The sequence below is a fragment of the Felis catus genome, chromosome C2 (assembly GCF_018350175.1).
Source record: "Felis catus isolate Fca126 chromosome C2, F.catus_Fca126_mat1.0, whole genome shotgun sequence".
In the NCBI taxonomy this organism is placed as follows: Eukaryota; Metazoa; Chordata; class Mammalia; order Carnivora; family Felidae; genus Felis; species Felis catus.
In genome coordinates, this window is record NC_058376.1 from 94,188,059 (window position 1) to 94,207,931 (window position 19,873).

Here is a 19,873-nt window from a genome sequence, read left to right on the forward strand (position 1 = left end):
GACACAGAATCGGAAACAGGCTCCAGGCTCTGAGCCATCAGCCCAGAGCCTGACGCGGGGCTCGAACTCACGGACGCTCAACCGACTGCTCCACCCAGGCGCCCCAACAAAAATTTTTTTAATGTTTATTTGTTTTTGAGAGACAGAGAGAGACAGAGCATGAGCACGGAGGGGCAGAGAGAGAGGGAGACACAGAATCCAAAGCAGGCTCCAGGCTCTGAGCTGTCAGCACAGAGCCCCACGCCAGGCTCGAACTCATGGACCATGAGATCACGACCTGAACCGAAGTCGGACACTTAACCAACTGAGCCACCCAGGTGCCCCTGGGGTGCACCTTTAAGGGTGCAAAAATTTTCCTTTTAAATACTGGCGTTAGAGTAACTTTGGAACGAGCAATCCGTAGGTTCTCCCTAACCTAAAGGAGGTGTTTGTAAACAGAGGACCTACCTCTATAGCACAAGTGAGTTATCTTTTATCAGCATTTTCTCATCATGAGTGATAAGGGAATATGCTCTTTGATGTACATCAGTTTTCCCTTCAGATTTTTTTCCAAAATATTTCAAAACATTCTGATTCCCTAGGCCATACTATTTTCCTCTGACCTTACTCCTTCCTGCAGAATTCAGCCGGAGAATGGTCTCCTGTCTCACTCTGGGAGTCTGCTACTCCTGCCACACAGGATCCCACACTCATTTCCTCCAGCTGCCTCTAGGCGGCCCTGGGCCCTGGGCCTTCACCCAGCAGCTGATGTGATGCTCTGCTGCATGTCCTTGGCAGATAGTGGGAGTATGGTCTAGTACATTATCTTTGGACGAGGACTCTGGCCTTGACTCTCCTTCCTCGGGAGTTTTCTTCCTCAGGGGACTCCTCAGTCTCACACAAATACAGCTGGCCCTGGAACCTCCCTAGGCTTGTCTGAATTTGCAACAGTTTAGGCCGGTCTGGGGCCCTCTGTTACATAAAGATTGGGCTCTCGCTCCCAGTCATCAACTGTTTTGTGTTTAGTACTCTCTGACTCTATAGAAAGATAGGCAGGAAGGAGAGTGGGAAGAAAGGAAGAAGAAAAGAAGGAAAAGAAGGAAAAGAAGAAAGAAGGGAAAGAAGAAAGAGAAAGAAAAACAAGAGAAAGAAAAGCAAAAAAGAAAGACAAGAAAGAAAGACAAAACAAAGAAAGACAAAAGAAAGACAAAGAAAAGTAAGGAAGAAAAGAACAGAAAGAAAAGAAAGAAATTTAAAAGGATGAAAGAAAAGGACTAGAAATAAAAATCCTAAGAGGCACACATTTCCTTCCTGTAAAAAAAGATTATTACCTACTTGGTTATAAGTATTCATAGCTAAATACACTGCAGATTTTATGACTAAATAAGATGACTAAATTAGAGCACACATCTAAATGCCAACTTAAAGACTTTTGGGAAACTGTCAATCAATACCAGTGAGGTTAACCAGAATCTCCTCTTATAGGAGATATCATCGTAAAGAACACTTTCTCTACCTAGGACCAAATCCAGATTCATGGTTTTAGCAAATGAGAGTAGAAAACATCTTTTATCCATCAATCTCAAATTCAACTGGGAGCTGGACTTTAGAAACAAGCTTAGCTTTAACAATTTTTGAAAGTCCTTGTGCAATATTTTGCACAAATACACTCAATGGGGAGGAAGTTACAAGTTCGGGAAATTGCAGAAAGGTATCTGTTCTTTAGCTGATCTAAGTATTGGGTCCAAACAAGTGCGTGGACTCCAAGAATACCAGCAGCCGTAGGTAGTATCGGTCCACTGGCACTGGAAAATAGCTCCCAAATTCTCTGGAATGAGGGCCATCTCTCCTTTCCCCACTCCCCCACTCAATGCAATTGGGCCAGTAGGGCACAGATATACAAGTGATGAAGGTTGCCATCTAATCAGAGAATGGAGGAACAGTCCTCACCTTGTTCCAGGTGTGGCGTCTTCATTAAGGATGCCTAACGTCATGGGAGCTTTGGGCTAGGGAACCGGTGTTTGCAGATCTTCCCGAGCCTGCAGGCAGCTCAGGTTGTTGGTCTTGTACCTACTCTCTCTCCGGTCGCCTCCCATCCCAGGCATGGAGAGCTGGTTTGCTGAACTGGACACATATCACTGCTTGGTATCTCAGTAATATAACCCACGCTGCTGTTCCTTTGAATTTATTGTGAATCGTGCTTCTGATATCTTTCCCTCAGTTTCCAGCTGCAAATTTAATAAACACAAATTTGTTTTTTTCATGTAAGTTATTAGATGAAGCTATGTGGGGCTTTGTGGCAATTCGCTAAAGGCATTACTCTAGGTTGAGAGTCACACATTATGCTAAACACTTTTTGGAGATTATTTAATCAATTTTGGTTCCACATAATAAAATAATCAGAAATACCATGTATATGTATTTTCCTGATTTATCCACTTAGTAGCTCTATCCAAATATTATATCAGGTTTATTTATGATAACTAATTCCTGGGGAACTCCTGCTGACTCATTGTGATTCTTCTTTATCTGAGAAAAATAATAATATTCATGAGTAGTTTTCTGTTTATAAAAGTAATAAGTGGCTCTTTGTAAACAGGTTTTTAACATAAATGCATTAAAGAGAAAACAAAAGCCACTCAAAATCTCACTACTTAGCACTGTAAACAATTTGGTTAACTGCCTCTCTATCTCCACTCTCATCTCTTGTCCTCTCCCATGCACGCATTTTATTCAGTCCCTTCCACCATTCACTCTGTTATCTTCCCTTCTCCTCAGCTCAAAGAATTGGACAATAGTCACCTGGCACTTTGAGGGGATATGGGTACGACAAAACCAAAAAAAAAAGAGAGAGAGAGACAAAGCATGCATGTGAGTGGGGAGGGTCAGAGAAAGAGGGAGAGAGAATCTTGAGAAGGTTCCATGCCCAGCATGGGGCCCAACATGAGGCTAGACCTCATGACAGTGAGATCATGACCCGAGCCAAAATCGGGAGTCAGACACTTAACCGACTGAGCTACCCAGGCTCTCCTAAGAGTATTAGTGAACAGGTCAGAGGAATTCAAGGAAGGCTGAGGTGTAGACTTGGAGATATCACAGTCATGAAAGCCCTAGATCAAGAGAACACAGCCTCAGCCTGTCATCTGCAGAAGGGAGCCACATGGGTGTCAAGTCAGTGCCCAGGTGTTCCTGCTGATGTCCAGTGGAAACCACCAGTCAGTAGTGACCAGCCAACTGTCTTGACACAGTGCCCTCTTCAATGGCTCCAAATAATATCGGAGGAACAGATAACTTGATTAGCTTAAAGCCCTACCTGTATTAAATGACGCCCAAGTAAAACCATTGTCATCTGCCCTCCAACATGTATGTCCAATCTGACATATGAACCAGAAGCCTAGCTTAAGATGGCTGTTGCCAGAACATCCCCCACTCTGAAGATAGCCTTTCTTCTTTCACACATCAGAAGAAACTTCCATGCCCTTCTCTCCCTGCTTTTTCCTCATTCTTCTTCCCTAGCATATCCATTCATCAGCTGGTGAAGGTCATTCTCTTTATCTGCACCTAAGCCCTGTCTACCTCTCCAGGTAGCGTAAGGTTGTCCCTCTCTACCCTTGCACTGTACCTATTTTCTGGTCTCTGTTGTAACACTAATCTCTACTGCAGTACAGTAACTTTTTTTTAAGTTTATTTATTTATTTTGAGAGAGAGGCAGAAAGTGTAAGCAGGGGAGGGACAGAGAGAGAGACAGGGAGAGAGAGAATCCCAAGCCTGCTCTGGGCTGTCAGCATGGAGCCCGACACAGGGCTGGATCTCAAGAACTGTGAGATCATGACCTGAGCCGAAACCAAGAGTCAGACGTTTAACTGCCTGAGCCACCCAGGTGCCCCAGCACTGTATCTTTTCATGATCTAATCTGGGCCCTCCACTAGAATGTAAGCTATAGGTTAGGGATTCTATTTTCTTATTGTCTCCCCAAACTATGCTTGGTGTTTAGCATAGGTTAGGTGTTCAACAAATTATGGCTGAACAATTAGTTCATTTTATCTAGAGTCACATTTTTTTTTGTTGTTGTTGAACACTGGAAACCAGTTTTCGTTTTTTCAGCCTCCTGGTGATTCTCATATTCTTCCTGACTCTTCATTACCAAGCACAGACTCTGCGATTGCAACTACAATGTTTTTAGTGGCTGGAATGTCAAACACCTAGGTTTAGAAACTGGAACTTAGATGAGCTAAGAGTTCTCTAGGAAGAGAAATATTCTTTAAGAAATAGTCTTTTAAATTTTTTTTTAATGTTTATTTTTGAAAGAGAGAGAGAGAGAGAGAGAGAGAGAGAGAGACAGAGTGCAAGCCAGGGAGGGGCAGAGAGAGAGGGAGACAGAATCTGAAGCAAGCTCCAGGCTCTGAGCTGTCAGCACAGGGCCTGATGCAGGTCTCCAACCCACAAACTGTGAGATCATGTGAGTTGAAGTTAGACACTTAACTGACTGAGCCATCCAGACGCCCCGGAAATAGTCTTTTAAATTTGAACTTAGTATTTATCATGAGTCCCCTTATTCAGGGCTTCACACTTAAAAAAAAATTAATATTTATTTTTGAGAGAGAGAGAGAGGAGAGGAGAGGCAGAGAGAGAGGGAGACACAGAATCTGAAGCAGGCTCCAGCACAGAGCCCAACGGGGGGCTCAAACACAGAGACTGTGAGATCATGACCTGAGCCAAAGTTGAACGCTTAACCTACTAAGCCACCCAGGCGCCCCAGGGCTTGATATTTTCTAATAAAATTCTTACTCTTTTGAATTTTGGGTCCCTTTTTCCATCTATTCTATCTATACTTTGGAGGGCCAAGAAACTTCAAGAACATTCCTTGAATAGTCTCTTGCTATGTAATCACGTCAAAAATTTCTTTAGATGTTTTTTGAAATCTGCTTTTCTAATGTTTAGAGTTTGTGTGTGAGCATACTCAGGGTTCCCAATTTTTGGCGTGTTGTAAATGCTAAGAAAAAAAATAGACACTTTCTGATCTTAAATCGACAACCCAACTTTACAACTTAGGGAACTAGAAAAAGAAGAACAAACTAAACCCGAAGCTAGCAGAAGGAAGGAAATACTAAATTTTAGAGCGGAGATAAGTGAAATACAGACTAAAAAAAAAAGGAGAAACTCAATGAAAACAAGTTTGGTTCTTTGAAAAGATCAACAAAATTGACAGCCTTTAGCTAGATGGACTAAAGGGAAAAAAAGCAAAAATCACAATTGCTAATATCAGAGATGAAAGTGGGGACATTATAATTGATTCTGCAGAAATAGAATTATAAGAGAGTACTATGAACAATGTACATCAAAAAATTGGATAACCTAGATAAAGTGAACAAATTACTAGAAACACAAAACCTACCAAAATGCAAAATGTGATATAATATAATACATATTACATATGGTGGAATACTAGTCAGTCTTAAAAAGGAAGGAAGTTCTTGCTACAATATGCATGAAACTTTAGGACATTACCTTACGTAAAATAAGCCAGACCCCAAAAGCCAGTGCTCTACTAATTTTGGGTTTTGTTCTTTTTCTAATTAATTTGGGTGCAAGACTAGATTGTTTATTTGAGATTTTTCCTCTTTCTTGAAGTAGGCCAGGATCCCTGTAAACTTCCTCTTAGAACTGCTTTTTTTGTGTGTCCCAAAGATTTTGGAATGTTGTGTTTCCATTTTAATTTGTCTCAGGGTATTTTTAAAATTTTATCTTTGATTTCTTCATTGGCCCATTGGCTGTTTAGTAGCATGTTGTTTAGACTCTGTGTTTATTTTTCTCCAGTTTTTTTTTCTTTTAATTGATTTCTAGTTTCATACCATTGTGGTTGGAAAAGATACTTAATATAACTTCACTCTTCTTATATTTATTGAGACTCTTTTGTAGTCTAACATGTTCTGGAGAACATTCCACGTGTACTTGAAAAGAATGTATATTCTGCTGTTCTGGGATGGAATCTTCTTTATATACCTGTTAAGTTCATCTGATCTAATGTATTGTTCAAAGCTACTGTTTCCTTATTAATTTTCCATCTGGATGATCTCTCCATTGATGTAAGTGGAGTGTTAAAGGCCCTTACTATTATTATATTACTGTCAGCTTCTCCTTTTATGTCTATTAATAATTGCTTTATGTATTTAGATTTTCCTAATGTTGGGTGCATAGATATTTATAATCGTTATATCCTCTTGCTGGATTGATCCCTTTATCATTATGCAATGCCCTTCTTTGTCTATTGCTAGTTTGTTTGATTTTATTTTAAAACAAAACTTAAAATTTTTTTTAGATGTCACCATGAGCCTAACATGGGGCTCAAACCTACAAAATGCAAGATCATGACCTGAGCTGAAATCAAGAGTCGGTTGCTTAACCAACTGAGCCACCTGGGCATTCCTGCTAGTTTGTTTTGAGGTTTATTTTGTCTGATATAAATATTGCTACCCCAGCTTCTTTGTTAGTTTGTTTCTATTGTGTGAAATCTTTTTCCATCTGTTCACTTCCAGTCTGTGTGTCTCTTTAGGTATGAAGATAGTCTCTTGTAGGCAGCATACAGATGGGTCTTGTTTTTCTATCCGTTCAGTCACCTTATATCTTTCATATAGAGCCTATGACGGGGAGCATTTAGTCCATTTACATCTGAAGTAATTATTGATATGTATGCGCTTGTTACCATTTTGTTAATTGTTCCCGGTTATTTTTGTACTTTTCCCCCACTTCTTCTCTTGCTTTCTTCACTTGTGATTTGATGACTTTCTTTGATGATATTCTCTGATTCCTTTCTATTTTTTGTTTATCTACTAATAGGTTTTTAGTTTGTGGTTACCATGAGGTTCATATATAACACCCTATAGATAGCAGTCTATTTTAGGTTTTAAGTCACTTGAGTTCAAACACATTTTAAAAGCACTACATTTTTACTCCCTCACTGCAATTTATGAACTTGATGTCATATTTTACATCTTTTTATTTTATGTATTCCTTAACTAATTTTATAGAGATATATCTATTTTACCACTTTTGTCTTTTAACTTTCATGTAAGCTTTGGTTGTAAGTGATGAACTACTAACTTAATTACATGTTTGCTTTTACCAATGAAATTTTTTCTTTCATAAGTTTCTTATTTCTACTTACGGCTTTTTCTTTTCCACTTAAAGAAGTCTCCTTAATATTTTGTGTAAGGCTGGTTTAGTGGTGATAAATTCCTCTAACTTTTCTGTGTCTGGGAAACTCTCTTTCCTCCAATTCTGAATAATAACATTGCCAGGAAGAGTATTCTTGGTGGTAAGTTTTTTCCTTTCAGCCCTTTGAATATGTCATACCTCTCCCTTCTAGCCTGCAGAGTTTCTGCTGAAAAATTAGCTGACAGCCTTATGGGTGTTCCCTTGTACGTAACTAGTTGCTTCATTTTTTTAAACTTCTTTGAACAGATTTCAAGTTATTCATTGTTGTCTTCAATATTTATATGCAAAATTTTGGTGATACATATGTAATTTGTGTAAAATTTAAAATTTACATTGCTTACTATCCATATGCTGTATTTGGTGTATGGCTAGCTGAATTATATAAAAACAAAACTCTAAGAAAAAACAGAAATTAGTATATTTCTCATTTTTAACTATTGAATCTAAGTTGCATTTTAACATTTATTGCAAAAATTAATCTCTGTTAAGTGCTAGCCTAACGGACTTCTTAAAGTTCTGTAAACAAAATTATGAGAAGAGATTTCTTGGTGTGTATATATTCTATATTAACCAACCTATTTTCATAAGGTTGAAGCCTATAGAAATTACTTTATAGTGATTAACTGAAAAAATAGGATTAATATAAGGAATACTCTGCTTATAATTTATTTATTACCTATAAATCAGAATTTCTGAGAGCAAACATTAAACTATACAACCCAAGAAAAATAACTGGACTTACAGTTTTCTGAAGAGTAGGAAGAAAATATTATTTATTTATTTATTTATTTATTTATTTATTTATAAATAAAGTTGTTTTTAAAAAAATTTAAATGTTTTATTATTTATTTTTGAGAGAGAGAGAGAGAGAGAGAGAGAGGAGAGAGAGAGAGAGCCAGCCGGGGAGGGGCAGAGAGAGAGAGAGGGAGACACAGAATCTGAAGCAGGCTGCAGGCTCTGATATGTCATCACAGAGCCCGATATGGGGCTGGAACTCACGAATCATGAGATCATGACCTGAGCTGAAGTTGGACACTTTATCGACTGAGCCACCCAGGCGCCCAAGAAGAAAACTGTTCTAATAAAATATTTTGGTAAATGCAGGTATCCTCCCTCCAGTTTCTATTGAAGTAAAAATAATTAAAATAATGTGAAGAAAACAATATGGCAACCAAGCATCAGCAAATAATTATGGAAGATGCATAAATCAAGTTGTGGGAGAATGTAAGGAACAAGTGTTACAACAAATTACACATTGTTGGAGGCTTGCTATACAGTTGGAGGAAAGAATGAATGTTTCTATAATGTCTGGGTTTCTGTTGGATTCTGTTTTAATTAAATGCAAACAGTAATGTTTGAGTTTCACTTAAGCAGTGGTAATCAGCACAAGTCATACTGCCTGTCTCACCAGAATATTTTGGAAATGGGGTGGGTACATTTTTGATCAACAATGATTAGGGGCCATTTACTGGCATGTGATGGGTACAGGCCCGGGATGCTAGAGGTCTGCTGTGTGTGCAATGATTTTGTACAATGAAGAGTCGTTCTTTGTCCCACACAACTTCCAAAGGTTTTATTGGACACTCATGTAGGTGAAAAATCTGCTAATTATTTGAGCCTAGAACCTAAACTGTTTAAAAAAAAATTTTTTTTTAAACATTTTTATTTGTTTTTGAGAGACAGAGAGAGACAGAGCACAAGTGGGAGAAAGGCAGAGAGAGAGGGAGACACAGAATCTGAAGCAGGCTCCAGGTTCTGAGCTGTCAGCACAGAGCCTGATGCAGGGGGCTCGAACCCACCAACTGTGAGGTCATGACCTGAGCCGAAGTCAGACGCTTAACTTACTGAGTCACCCAGGCGCCCCTAACCTAAACTCTGTTTTATGTATACATTCAAAATATTGCTTTCACACTTTTCATATACACTGCATTTTTTGGAGAATGTAACCAGTGTCCAAACTGAGGAAAAATTGTTTGGAACTTTGCTAAGAGTTGTTTACCAACAACTCTTGTTCATTCAACAGTCATGAACTGATTGTTTATAACTCACTTGGCAGCAAAATCTGACTTGAATTTATTTGAGGCTATTTGGAAAATTATGTTACCCATGGCAACACCTTTATCAGTCAACAGTTGTAACTGTCACACTTAAATGTCAATATAAAGAAATTGTGTTCACCCTCCCTATTCAAAGTGTCCAGCTTTAAGGGGACCAGTAGCACTATAATCACTTATGAACTTACTAGAAATGCTTGGTCCTAGACCTCTGAAATCAGAATCCACATTTTAACAGGAGCCACAGGTGACGTGTATACACATCAAAATTTGAGAAGCAATTTTGTAGCAGTAATTGGATGGAAATTTGTCTTAAACAAAAATGTATTCACCAAAGGCAATACCAGCCCCTGATCCTTTTATTTATGTCCTCTAGTGTGGTTTGTCTAAGAATTTTACATATTGAGAGATAGTCTATTTTATTATAATTTACTTTCTCTTACTTCTCCCTTATTGTCAATACATTATACGTAGTTTTTGAAACTACGAATTAATTCCATTTTAAGATAATAGAGGGGATGCTGTCATAATAAAAAGGGCGTGTTGCTCTGATAGGGCTGGGAGCTACTGAATAATGGAAAGATGTACTGATGGAGAAAAATATATTCCCAACATATATGAATTCCATAACAAAAACAATGTTTTATGGAAAAACTGCGTCAAAATAACCATTGGTGGAAGAGCTGCTTTGTCTAGAATAAAATTTGGATTCTGGGATAAAGATACAGAGATAGCTTCAAAAATAAATGCATTCGCTGCATCATTCAGAGGCAAGAAGCTCTTGCTGTAAAGAAAGTGAAGCTAAAGTGTACAAATTGCTACAAGATGTTGCTGATAGAGATAATAGTATAAAAGCCAGATCTTTAAACTATTGTAAGCCATTTACTGTTCTTGGTAGAGATGATGAGTGATGGTGAAAACATTTTGTATCATGGACAAGGTCTCCAATTTTATCATAGCTGACTACCTTTCAGAATTGTCCAATTTAAAGGAACTACATGTTCTTCTTTTTTTTTTTTAACGTTTATTTATTTTTGAGACAGAGAGAGAGAGAGCATGAACAGGGGAGGGTCAGAGAGAGAGGGAGACACAGAATCTGAAACAGGCTCAGCCTCTGAGATGTCAGCACAGAGCCCAACACGGGGCTCGAACCCACGAACTGCGAGATCGTGACCTGAGCTGAAGTCGGACGCTTAGCCGACTGAGCCACCCAGGCGCCCCTACATGTTCTTATTTTTAAAAACACTAGTGTTCCACATTCTGTCTTTTCTGTGATAACAAGTGCCTAGCAATTCTAGGATCGTACAGCAGAATTTTAAAACACACTGTGCCTTCAAAATAAAAGTGTCACTTTAATAGCAAGTGGGAGTTCCTGCTTTTGAAGAAAAGTTGGGCTGTGGTGTGATCATGATAGAAGACTTTGCAAAATGCTTCCTTCCTGATTGATTTTAGAAAACTTGTCACCTACAAAAATGGTCACATCTGCCCACTTTTAAAAACTTGGAAGTAGACATTACTAATTTATGTTAAAAACCTTCCCCCAAATGACTATCAAATGGGGTCTTAGCTCACTTGTTAAATACACTTGCTAAAACTATAAAAATGCAACATCTCTGATTCGTTGGCAAAAACAAACAAAAACTGTCCCCTAAGATATTGAATGAATTGGTAGACTAGGAAAAGGCTGTTGACTGCACAGTCTATTCATTTCTGTTTTAATTCAGGTCCCTGATGCCTTACCCACAATTCTAAAACTCAAAAAACTTTGAACACCCAAAGTTATGTTCATAATTCATTTGACAGCAAAACTCTATCTGCATTGACGTAAGGCTTTTTACAGTCTTTATTTTTCCATGCAGTAGCTTACTCACATCTTTTGTTGCAGAAATACAAGGTGTTCAGTATGGGGTGCAATCCCAGGCCTTGCTGGGGGTGCAACATAATATGTGCTCTATGAATTTTCTAAAAATTTATAAAATTCTGAGTATCTTAATTTTTTCTGTTCCTAAGGGTTTTGGAGCTTGTGGGCCTGTGCAGATTCCCAGAAGTGAATATGAGAGGAGTAAAGGACTGGAAAGTAATTCTGACGATATACAGGGGTCTTTTGCATTGTATTTTAAAGGCAAGGATCTATAACCCTGAAATTTGTTCCCTGAATTTTTATTGTTATAAGGATAGTGATGTTATATCTCTGGGCAGAGGACCTGTAAGCCTAAGTTAGCATGTAAGCCAAATAATTTGCCCTAATAAAGAAATCCTCCATTCATCCATCCATTCCACTTTGTTCTTACAGGAAAGTTCTGATTCTGGGGGACATCTCAGCTCAGCCAAAGCTGTGAGCTAAGAGATTTTTGAGATTTGCTTTTGCCAGTCTGAGGTGTGAGGGTAGGGGGTGTCTTGACAGGCGTCATAAAACTAGCCTAAGACATTAGTTCGAAAGTGCACTTTAAAAACATTAAAAAAAATTTTTTTTAATGTTTATTTATTTTTGAGAGAGAGAGAGGCAGTGCAAGCCAGGGAGGGGCAGAGAGAGAGGGAGACACAGAATCTGAAGCAGGCTCCAGGCTCTGAGCTGTCAGCACAGGGCCTGATGTGGGGCTCGAACTCACAAACTGTGAGATCATGACCTGAGCTGAAGTTGTACGCTTAACCAACTGAGCCACCCAGGCACCCCGAAAGTGCACTTTTGATTCAACAGATTGTACAAGGGTGAGAACCTATACCAGCAACAGTTTAGAGTGAATGCCCCTAGGATTGCATTTCTACTGGAAAATGAAAAATGATGCAGGGAGATGAAAATGTTTCCAAACTCCTTAGCTGTTAGCAAATGTTTGCCAAGAAAACACTTCCCTAATTCTCTGGAGGTTCTAAACGATTAGAAGGCACATGGGCAGGGGACCAAGTGGCTCTCACCCTGGGAAGTTTTGCCTTTCTTACTATCACCAAAGAAACCTTTTGTAATAAGTCCTTCTATTTCTATTCTAAGTAAAAACATTTGCTGGTATAGCAAACATACCTTTTAAGTCTAAACAGAACTAGGAAAAATAAAGCCAAACCCATATTTACAGAAATATTTTTCTTAAAAAATGCAAAGAAGGCCAATTATAATGGAGTAGAATGGTGTCTGAAACTAGATGATTTTGAGACTGAAGGTGTCCTATCTGATTTCAACCAGCACTGCAGTTAGGAACTAAAATGCTGAATTGGTTGTACGTTTATTTGGGTGAAGCCTGAGTCAAAAACTTGATGGGAGAGAAATTTGTCTGTAATTTTGAAACGGGAGCATGTATGGTACAGCAACTGGTCTAAGGGCGGTAGAATGGAGTCTTACAGGCAAAATTGCAAAAGCTCAAATTTACGTTTCACAAACGCATAGAACGTTCGTCTAGCTGAAGATAAAATGCAACAGTGATATAACGAATTGGCTCCACTGATGCCTTTCCTAATTCATCTCCCCGTGAACTGATACCCCTGCCAAATAAGGCTCATCCTGAATACTGGTTTTCCTGACTATTGGCTTCTTTGCTATCTGTACCAAGGTGCAGAATCTGACCACTTCCAACACCTCCATGCCTCTCACTCAAGTCTACCCTTGCTTGGATGGTTACTTTGTCTTCAAGCTTCTACCCTCCCCCCCATGCAGTCTATTCTCCATATAGTCGTCAGTATGGTCCTTCTAAAACAAGTTAGATTACGTCGTTCTCTGGCTTGAAGCTTTCCACATCAATTAACATTAAATTCAAACTTCTTCCTTTTAGAAACTTGTTCCCTGTCGCCCGATTCCAGTTTTATTACTTTTCTCCTTGTTCACACCACTCTATTCACCTTCGCCTCCTTGCCCTTTCATGGAAACACCAAACACATTTCTAGCTCACCGTCTCTGTACCTCCTAGTCCCTCTGCCTAGATGCTCTTTGCCCAGACATCTGACAGGCTTTCTCCTTTTGTTCTGCTCCAAGGTTATCTTATCAGAGAGGTCTTCACTGCCAATTTCCCTAACCCCACCCTGGAAGCTTTTTCCTTTACCCTGGTTTATGTTTTCTCATCGTACCCATCATCTCCTCTATATTGCATTCAGGTCTGTCTTCCTACAGAAAAGCAGAGGCTTCTTCTGTTCATGCAATATCCTTAGCTACTATAACGGTACCTGCAGCATAGTGGTTTTTCAGGATGTATGAATGGATCGATATTTAAATTTGATGTTGAGTGTGAAAGTCAAAAATACAGGAGTATGTTTGGATAAAATAGCTTTGAAAAAAAAGTTTTTTTTTTTTTTTAATTATACGTTCCTAGAGCCATTACTTTTTTGAGATCATTTTTTACTGTGCAATTTATGGATTTTTTTTTTGGAAACCAAGTACAGATGCTTTTATAGTTATTTATTTTTAAATGTTTATTTATTTTGAGAGAGAGTGAGAGAGTGAGCGAGTTGGGGAAGGTCAGAAGGAGAGGGAGAGGGCAAGAGAGAATCTCAAGCAGGCTCTGAGATGTCAGCACAGAGCCTGAGGGGAGGCTCAATGCTATGCACAGTGAGATCATGACTTGAGCCCAAATTATGAGCGGGATGCTTAATCCACTGAACCACTCAGGTGCTCCCAAAGTTACTTTAGCACAATTGTAGCAATCAATTGACATACACTTGTTCTAAACAAATATTCACTCTTCCAAATTATTTCATATGTTTTCTTATTTAATAATCATCCTATCTCGTATGTATGTACAAATCCATGAAAATGAGTATCATTTCAAACAACAAGTAAACACTGAAAATACAGAGATATTTTAAACAAGTTATTAGACTTACTGAATGACTGTTGGATCAGAAAACCCTTCAAAGGGACTGGCTAAGGGTAACTGAGAAGATTCATCCCTGGTTGGGGCTGTAGGCATCAAATGTGGCCCCTTTTTAAAGAGTCATGTACTAGATAGCTTACAAGCTGAACGTTATTGGGAGAAATTATAAAACATGAAACACTTTATGGACCTAAAAACATTTTAGGTCCACAGAAACCTAAAATGAAGATATAGAGACACAAAGCTTTAATATACTTTGGCAATATGCACTCTGTTCCTCATTCTCTCTTGAGATTTTTGGCCATAGACATGGTCATGTATTTTTTAATTAAATTAAATTAATTAATTAGGTCATGTGTTTTTAAAAAGTCTTGATAAGTACACTGTTCTCTCATCTTTCTGTCACTGTTATGATGCCTGACTTGATTTATGTCAGCAGGTGATCAATGATAAAATATCTTCCTCCGTACTCTGTGTTTTCAGAGTAGCTGTGTGCTGTGGTTAATTAGCATTAAGAATCAAACGTTTACAAATTAACAAACGAAGTAAATGGTTGCTAACCAGGGGACTGGAAGGTGGACCGAAAGACACAGAAGTCCCGCAGGTTATGTCAGTGAGGATTACTGGGGGCAAACAATGGATGCAGACCCTTGGCTGTCTGAAAGAAAAGAGTACCGGGGCTTCATAGACTTAAGGCAAGGCTGGGAGCAGCAGATACTGAGGAAGTGCAGAAGGTTAAAAGCAAAAAAAAATCAGGAAGTAGGAAACTGTCTCTCACTGGGTCACCGGGGTCAGGGCCAAGTTGATGCTGGGGCTACAACTGCCTTTGCTCAGTGGGTCCCATCTCAAACATCACCTGCTTCCTCGTATGGTCCACCTGGCCTTTGAGGTAAATAAAGTGGTGGTGGGAATAGGGAGGAAGGATCTGCCCTTTGCTTTGGAGACTGCGGCACAAAATTGCTCTCTTGCTGAGACTATACACATTTGGGGAGGGCTAATTCTCTATAAGAAAATGGAACTATCAGAAAAGATGATAGATGCTGGGCATCTCAAAATGACCTAGATGATTTTGACAGCAGTATACATATAAAAACACCATGAGGGAAAATCTAGGGGAACACAACTGTATGCAAATTTTAAAGAACAATCTGTAAATAATATGTGTATTAGCATTCATTATATTTTATAGTGTATTCTATAAGTAATATGTATATGTATATACACATAACATGTTTCTATTAAAAGCATTAATGAAAACTAACAAAAGAAATAATATGATAAAAACAGGAAATGGACATGAATATATCATTGTCAGTAAATAGCACAAATAATAAACACAAAAAAATAGTGTTCATCATTATTGATTGTTGAATGAGTCCCGGTTAAAACAAGATGTGATTTTGATCCATCACATTTTCAAATATAAGCAACTAATACTTAATAGTGGAAGGTGTTTTTACAGCATCTCACAGATCTTTGAAAATGTTTATAAATGTTGATTCAGTAGTTCCACTTTTAGGACTCCATCTCAAGAATTTAGGGATTTCGACAAAGATTGGTATTTACAATGTTCATTCCAGAATGTTTGTAAACTGTCCCAAAGCCTGGGAACATCCTAAAAGCCATCAGTAGGTGAAGAGATTTAAAAAAAATGATTGGAATATTCTTCAACCACTAAAAATCATATTTACAAAATTAGTGACAGTAAAAAAATACTCAGTGAGACAAGGAGGATTCTGAATTGTTCAGCATGATGATAATTTGGCAATGAACATTTGTTTAGGTATATAAAATGAACAAAAAAGAAAGGCAGCAAACAATAACAGAAAAGAAATGTACCAACACACAATGGGTGTGTTGGGGGGAGTTATAGATAATTTCAATAAAAAAAATTTGTTTTCTGTTATCTCCAAAACTTTGTATTTTTGTAAAATATACATGTGGAAATTATTAAAAATGGGCATATGTCACTTTTATACTGAGAAGAAAAGATGAAAATTAGAGAGGATTTAGAATATCATTTGATAAAAATGTCAAATGTGTATCCAGATGGATGTATAATAGGATCTTGTAGTCACTTTTTTCTTGACAACTCTGAAGACAGGCAAGATTTGGAAAAATAATAGCAACAACCAACAATCAGCAAACCTCTCGGGAAAACAGAAATAATTACATACAGAATCACAGTACACCTAAAACTTCTCTTTGGCAGTCCACAGCGTATGTTTGTCTATCAACAACATATGGCCTTTTACTATTTGATTCCTCCAGCACAGAGAAGCAGAAATTCAATTATTGTGAGGGCACTTAAATAATTTTATTTCTCATTATAGTTAACAGGAAGACCTATTGTTGTAGGTCAGTGCCAAATGTTTTAATGATGACACTCAGGAATTTGGGATGCAATTTTATAGCCTGCTGCTTCTCAATCAAAAGCATTACAATTTCTAAAGACAAGCTTGTAAGAGTGCAGTTAATTGTGTGTAGAACACTTACCAAATCATCTGTGACTAATAAAACTTGAGAAAGAAGAGGAGGAAAGAATATTCAGCCTTTCAGTAACATGCTTGTCTTACACTTGCCAAACTCTTCTTAGGCAATACTCTGTTTGCTCAGAGAGCCATGTGTTTAATTGTAAAAAGCTGTCAGTATCCTAGGATTTAAAAGACATCAATCATTTCTGTCAACAAGGAAAGAATGACGGCTTCGTGACTCTTCTATCATTAGGAAAAGATGTGCTCAAGAGAAAAAAATGTGGTCTAGGGAGGGATGAGCAACTATAGGTTACAGGAAAAAAGAGTTCCAGACTGCAATTTCACCCCCCCCCCTCCCCTTCCCCTGGACTGGAATACGACATTTTTCATTTCATGTAATTCCATGTTTGCAGTAAGAAATTATGTAACTCATCCAGCCTCAGCTTTGCAATATCCACTAAGTGCTTTAAAGTGGCCATCCTTATTAACAGTTTGGTGTATGCTGGGCCGATTGCTTCCCTCCGCCTTGGCAGAATGCAATATTGTGTAATGAGGTTGGAGCTGGCCTATATTCAAAACTACATTCCAAAAGGCCTGTTGGTCAAGCCACAAGATAACTGGTTCTCTTTCTCTTAAGATTTTTATTCTAGGTGGACTAAAAACATAAAAATTGCCCTATTTGCACAGTTCCATGGGTAGATTGGGAGTTTTCCATTTTATTCCCAACTTACTATTTTATGCTAAGATTTCTGAATTATACTCAGCTTCAGTTTTAGAGACATCAAGACACAAATTCCAGAATTCTGTGTTCTAAGTTGGGTGGCATCAGGCTGGATACTTCACTTTCCTGAGGCTCGGTTTCCTTACCTATCATTAGCAATACCACCAGTCTCGGAAGTTGGAAGAAGGCTTTATAGGTGATGTCAACAAGGCTCCTACTTCTTAACTATGTCACCTCAAGCAAATTATTTCCTCTTTCCGACCCGCGTTTCCCTACCTGCAAAAGGGCCAATCGTGGCTACCGGCTCCAGCAGGCGAGGGTATGATAACACAGGCAAAGCTCCTGGAACGGGTGCCTGGGCACTTGGTGGCTTAAGAGCACCTGAGAATAATAGCAATAATGCTAGTGAACATTCCATAGGTTGATGAGGTTGAGTCACGAGACTCTGGGAGAAGAGAGAAGAAACGGGGAGGAGGACAGAGGCCCGGCCTCTGGAGCCCTTCGGCCCAGCCGTGGCGGCCAGCCTGAGCGGCAACGCACCCGGACCCGGCACCGCCTCGCCCCACCCCTGCCAGGCCAGGGCGAATCCGGGCGGCGAGTTCCGGGCGGCGGCGCAGCGCGGTGCCCCCTCAGGCCCTTCCTCCTCCCCTCCTCCCGCGCCTCCAGCTGTGCCAACTGCGCCCGAGGCCCGAGAATCCGCCGTCACCGCGCAGGTGCCCGCGGCCGCCCTAGCCCTACAGGTAGGAGCCGCGCCGCGGCCGGGCGCGCCAGGCTCCCGCGGGCGTCTGGTTTCCGCTACTCTCGCGCTCCGTCCCTCCTCCCGCCGGCCCCGGGCAGCTGGCCGCTCCCCGCCCAACTTGGACGGGACCTTGGCAGAGGCGTCGGCGGCGGGCGCCAGAGCGCGGCGGCCCCGCGGGACCGGCCTCCCGGGAGGCCCCGGGGCCTCCTGTGCGCGCCTTCGGGCCCAGTTCTTGCAGAGTAGAGGCGGACAAACTTCGGGCCGTGCTTTTGCCAGGGCGGGCGCTGCCTGGAGCGCAGAGCCTCGCGGGCGCCAGGGGAGGCTGGGGGCGTGCGCTCAGGGTGCACCAAGGGCCTCGCCGGGGCAGTGGGGGCTGGTGCCCCCGTGTCCTCTCGCGCCCGGGGGTTCTCGTGCGCCGTGGGATGGCGGGGATGGCGGCGCGAGGGGACCAGCATCCCGGACCAACCAGGAAGTGCTGCGCTCGGAGGCTTGGAGCCCAGCCTGCCAGATGTACGGTGCCGGGCGTGTGGCCACACAGCTGCTTGCTGTGCGCCCACGAGGTGATGACGCTGGGGTGGGGCAAGGGCAAGGGCCCGGGAGCCCGTTGTGTGGTAAAGGGCTTGTTTTTCTGTCTCCATCTCAAGGTGTTTGGGACCCAGGTCTCTGATCCAGGAGCGGGGTGCTCCAAACGTTGGGTAGGATTTTGTGACGCCCTTCAGAACTGCCCTTGTACAATCAGTCCAGAGCCACCGCCACGCCTATATTTGCTTCTTCTCCAAGTCTCAGGTTATTGCCTTCCTTCCTTCCTCTGTGAAGTACTACATTCAAGCAGATGCTTAAGGATCACAGGACTTCAGTGTTTGATCATCCCTAGGTCTTTCTCCAGAATGGAGAGTTCCATTAACTTTGTCTGCCAATTTCAGTTTAGATAACCCCTTGTGGGCCTTCTGAGGGCTTTTGGGAGACTGGGTACCTAGAGACCTCTGTGATTTAAAAGGGCTAATTTAGGGTGGTGTAATGAAAGCGTAAAGAATGAAAAGAATCTACAGCTTGAACTGTTAACAGACACCACATTTACACACTGCATTACATTTGAGTAAGGATTTCTTTCAGTATTAAATGTTTTGTTAACTTACATACAAGTGAACTTGTACACAGGCTTTTAGCTTGAATTTGTATACAGCCTTTGAATGTTGCTTGGGGACCTTTCAACTAACTCCCAGTCTAACCTTTCAACTAACTCCCAGTGTTAACTTCCAGTCTGTCTTTCCAAGATCCAGTATAATTCACAATCCATATAAGAAGCATGAGTAGTTAAGGATTTGTGGAAGATGTGTCTTTACCTTGTTTGTCCCCAATGTCAGAGTACTTACGAATTACAGTGGTAAGGGCTGTAAAACTCTCATAAAGGTTTGTTGATCTGCTTAAAACTAGGTAGTGGGAGACCCTTCTCCTTGTCTGATTAATTAACAAGTGTATCTTTCTTTCTTTCTTTCTTTCTTTCTTTCTTTCTTTCTTTCTTTCTTTCTTTCTTTCTTTCTTTCTTTCTTTCTTTCTTTCTTTCTTTCTTTTTAAAATCTTTTAATGTTTATTTATTTTGAGAGAGAGACAGAGCATGAGTGAGGGAGGGGCAGAGAGAGAGGGAGACACAGAATCTGAAGCAGGCTCCAGGCTCTGAACAGTCAGTGCAGAGCTCGACGTGGGGCTGGAACTCATGAGCTGTGAGATCATGACCTGAGCCGAAGTCAGATGCTCAACCGATTGAGCCACCCAGGCCCCCCAACGAGTGTATGTTTCTTAGTTAAAACTAATTATGAAAACTCATTTACCTTTAAAACAGAGTTTTTTTTTTTTAAATTTTATTTTTATTGTGCTGAATACCTGACATAAAATTTGCC

At 40.3% G+C, this 19,873-nt stretch overlaps 2 protein-coding genes across 5 annotated transcripts in view; one reads left to right on the forward strand and one right to left on the reverse strand.

Annotated features, from left to right (window-relative positions):
• TMEM212 (transmembrane protein 212) overlaps positions 1-17,651 on the reverse strand; it is a 53,975-nt gene extending 36,324 nt beyond the window's left edge. For 3 of the 4 annotated variants that reach the window (XR_006585254.1, XR_890739.4, XR_006585252.1), the window contains exons 1-3: positions 17,513-17,651; positions 16,538-16,694; positions 1,930-2,207 (exon numbers count right to left, since the gene is read on the reverse strand). The gene's annotated coding sequence lies outside the window, so the exon portion shown is untranslated. Of the gene's footprint in view, positions 1-1,929; positions 2,208-14,051; positions 14,216-16,537; positions 16,695-17,512 lie in introns of those variants that run through there. The other variant, XR_006585253.1, reaches the window with a different exon arrangement.
• A 195-nt stretch (positions 17,652-17,846) lies between these two features.
• Positions 17,847-19,873, forward strand: part of PLD1 (phospholipase D1) — a 209,934-nt gene continuing 207,907 nt past the window's right edge. The window contains exon 1 of the mRNA XM_023260401.2: positions 17,847-17,976. The gene's annotated coding sequence lies outside the window, so the exon portion shown is untranslated. The remainder of the gene's footprint in view (positions 17,977-19,873) is intronic.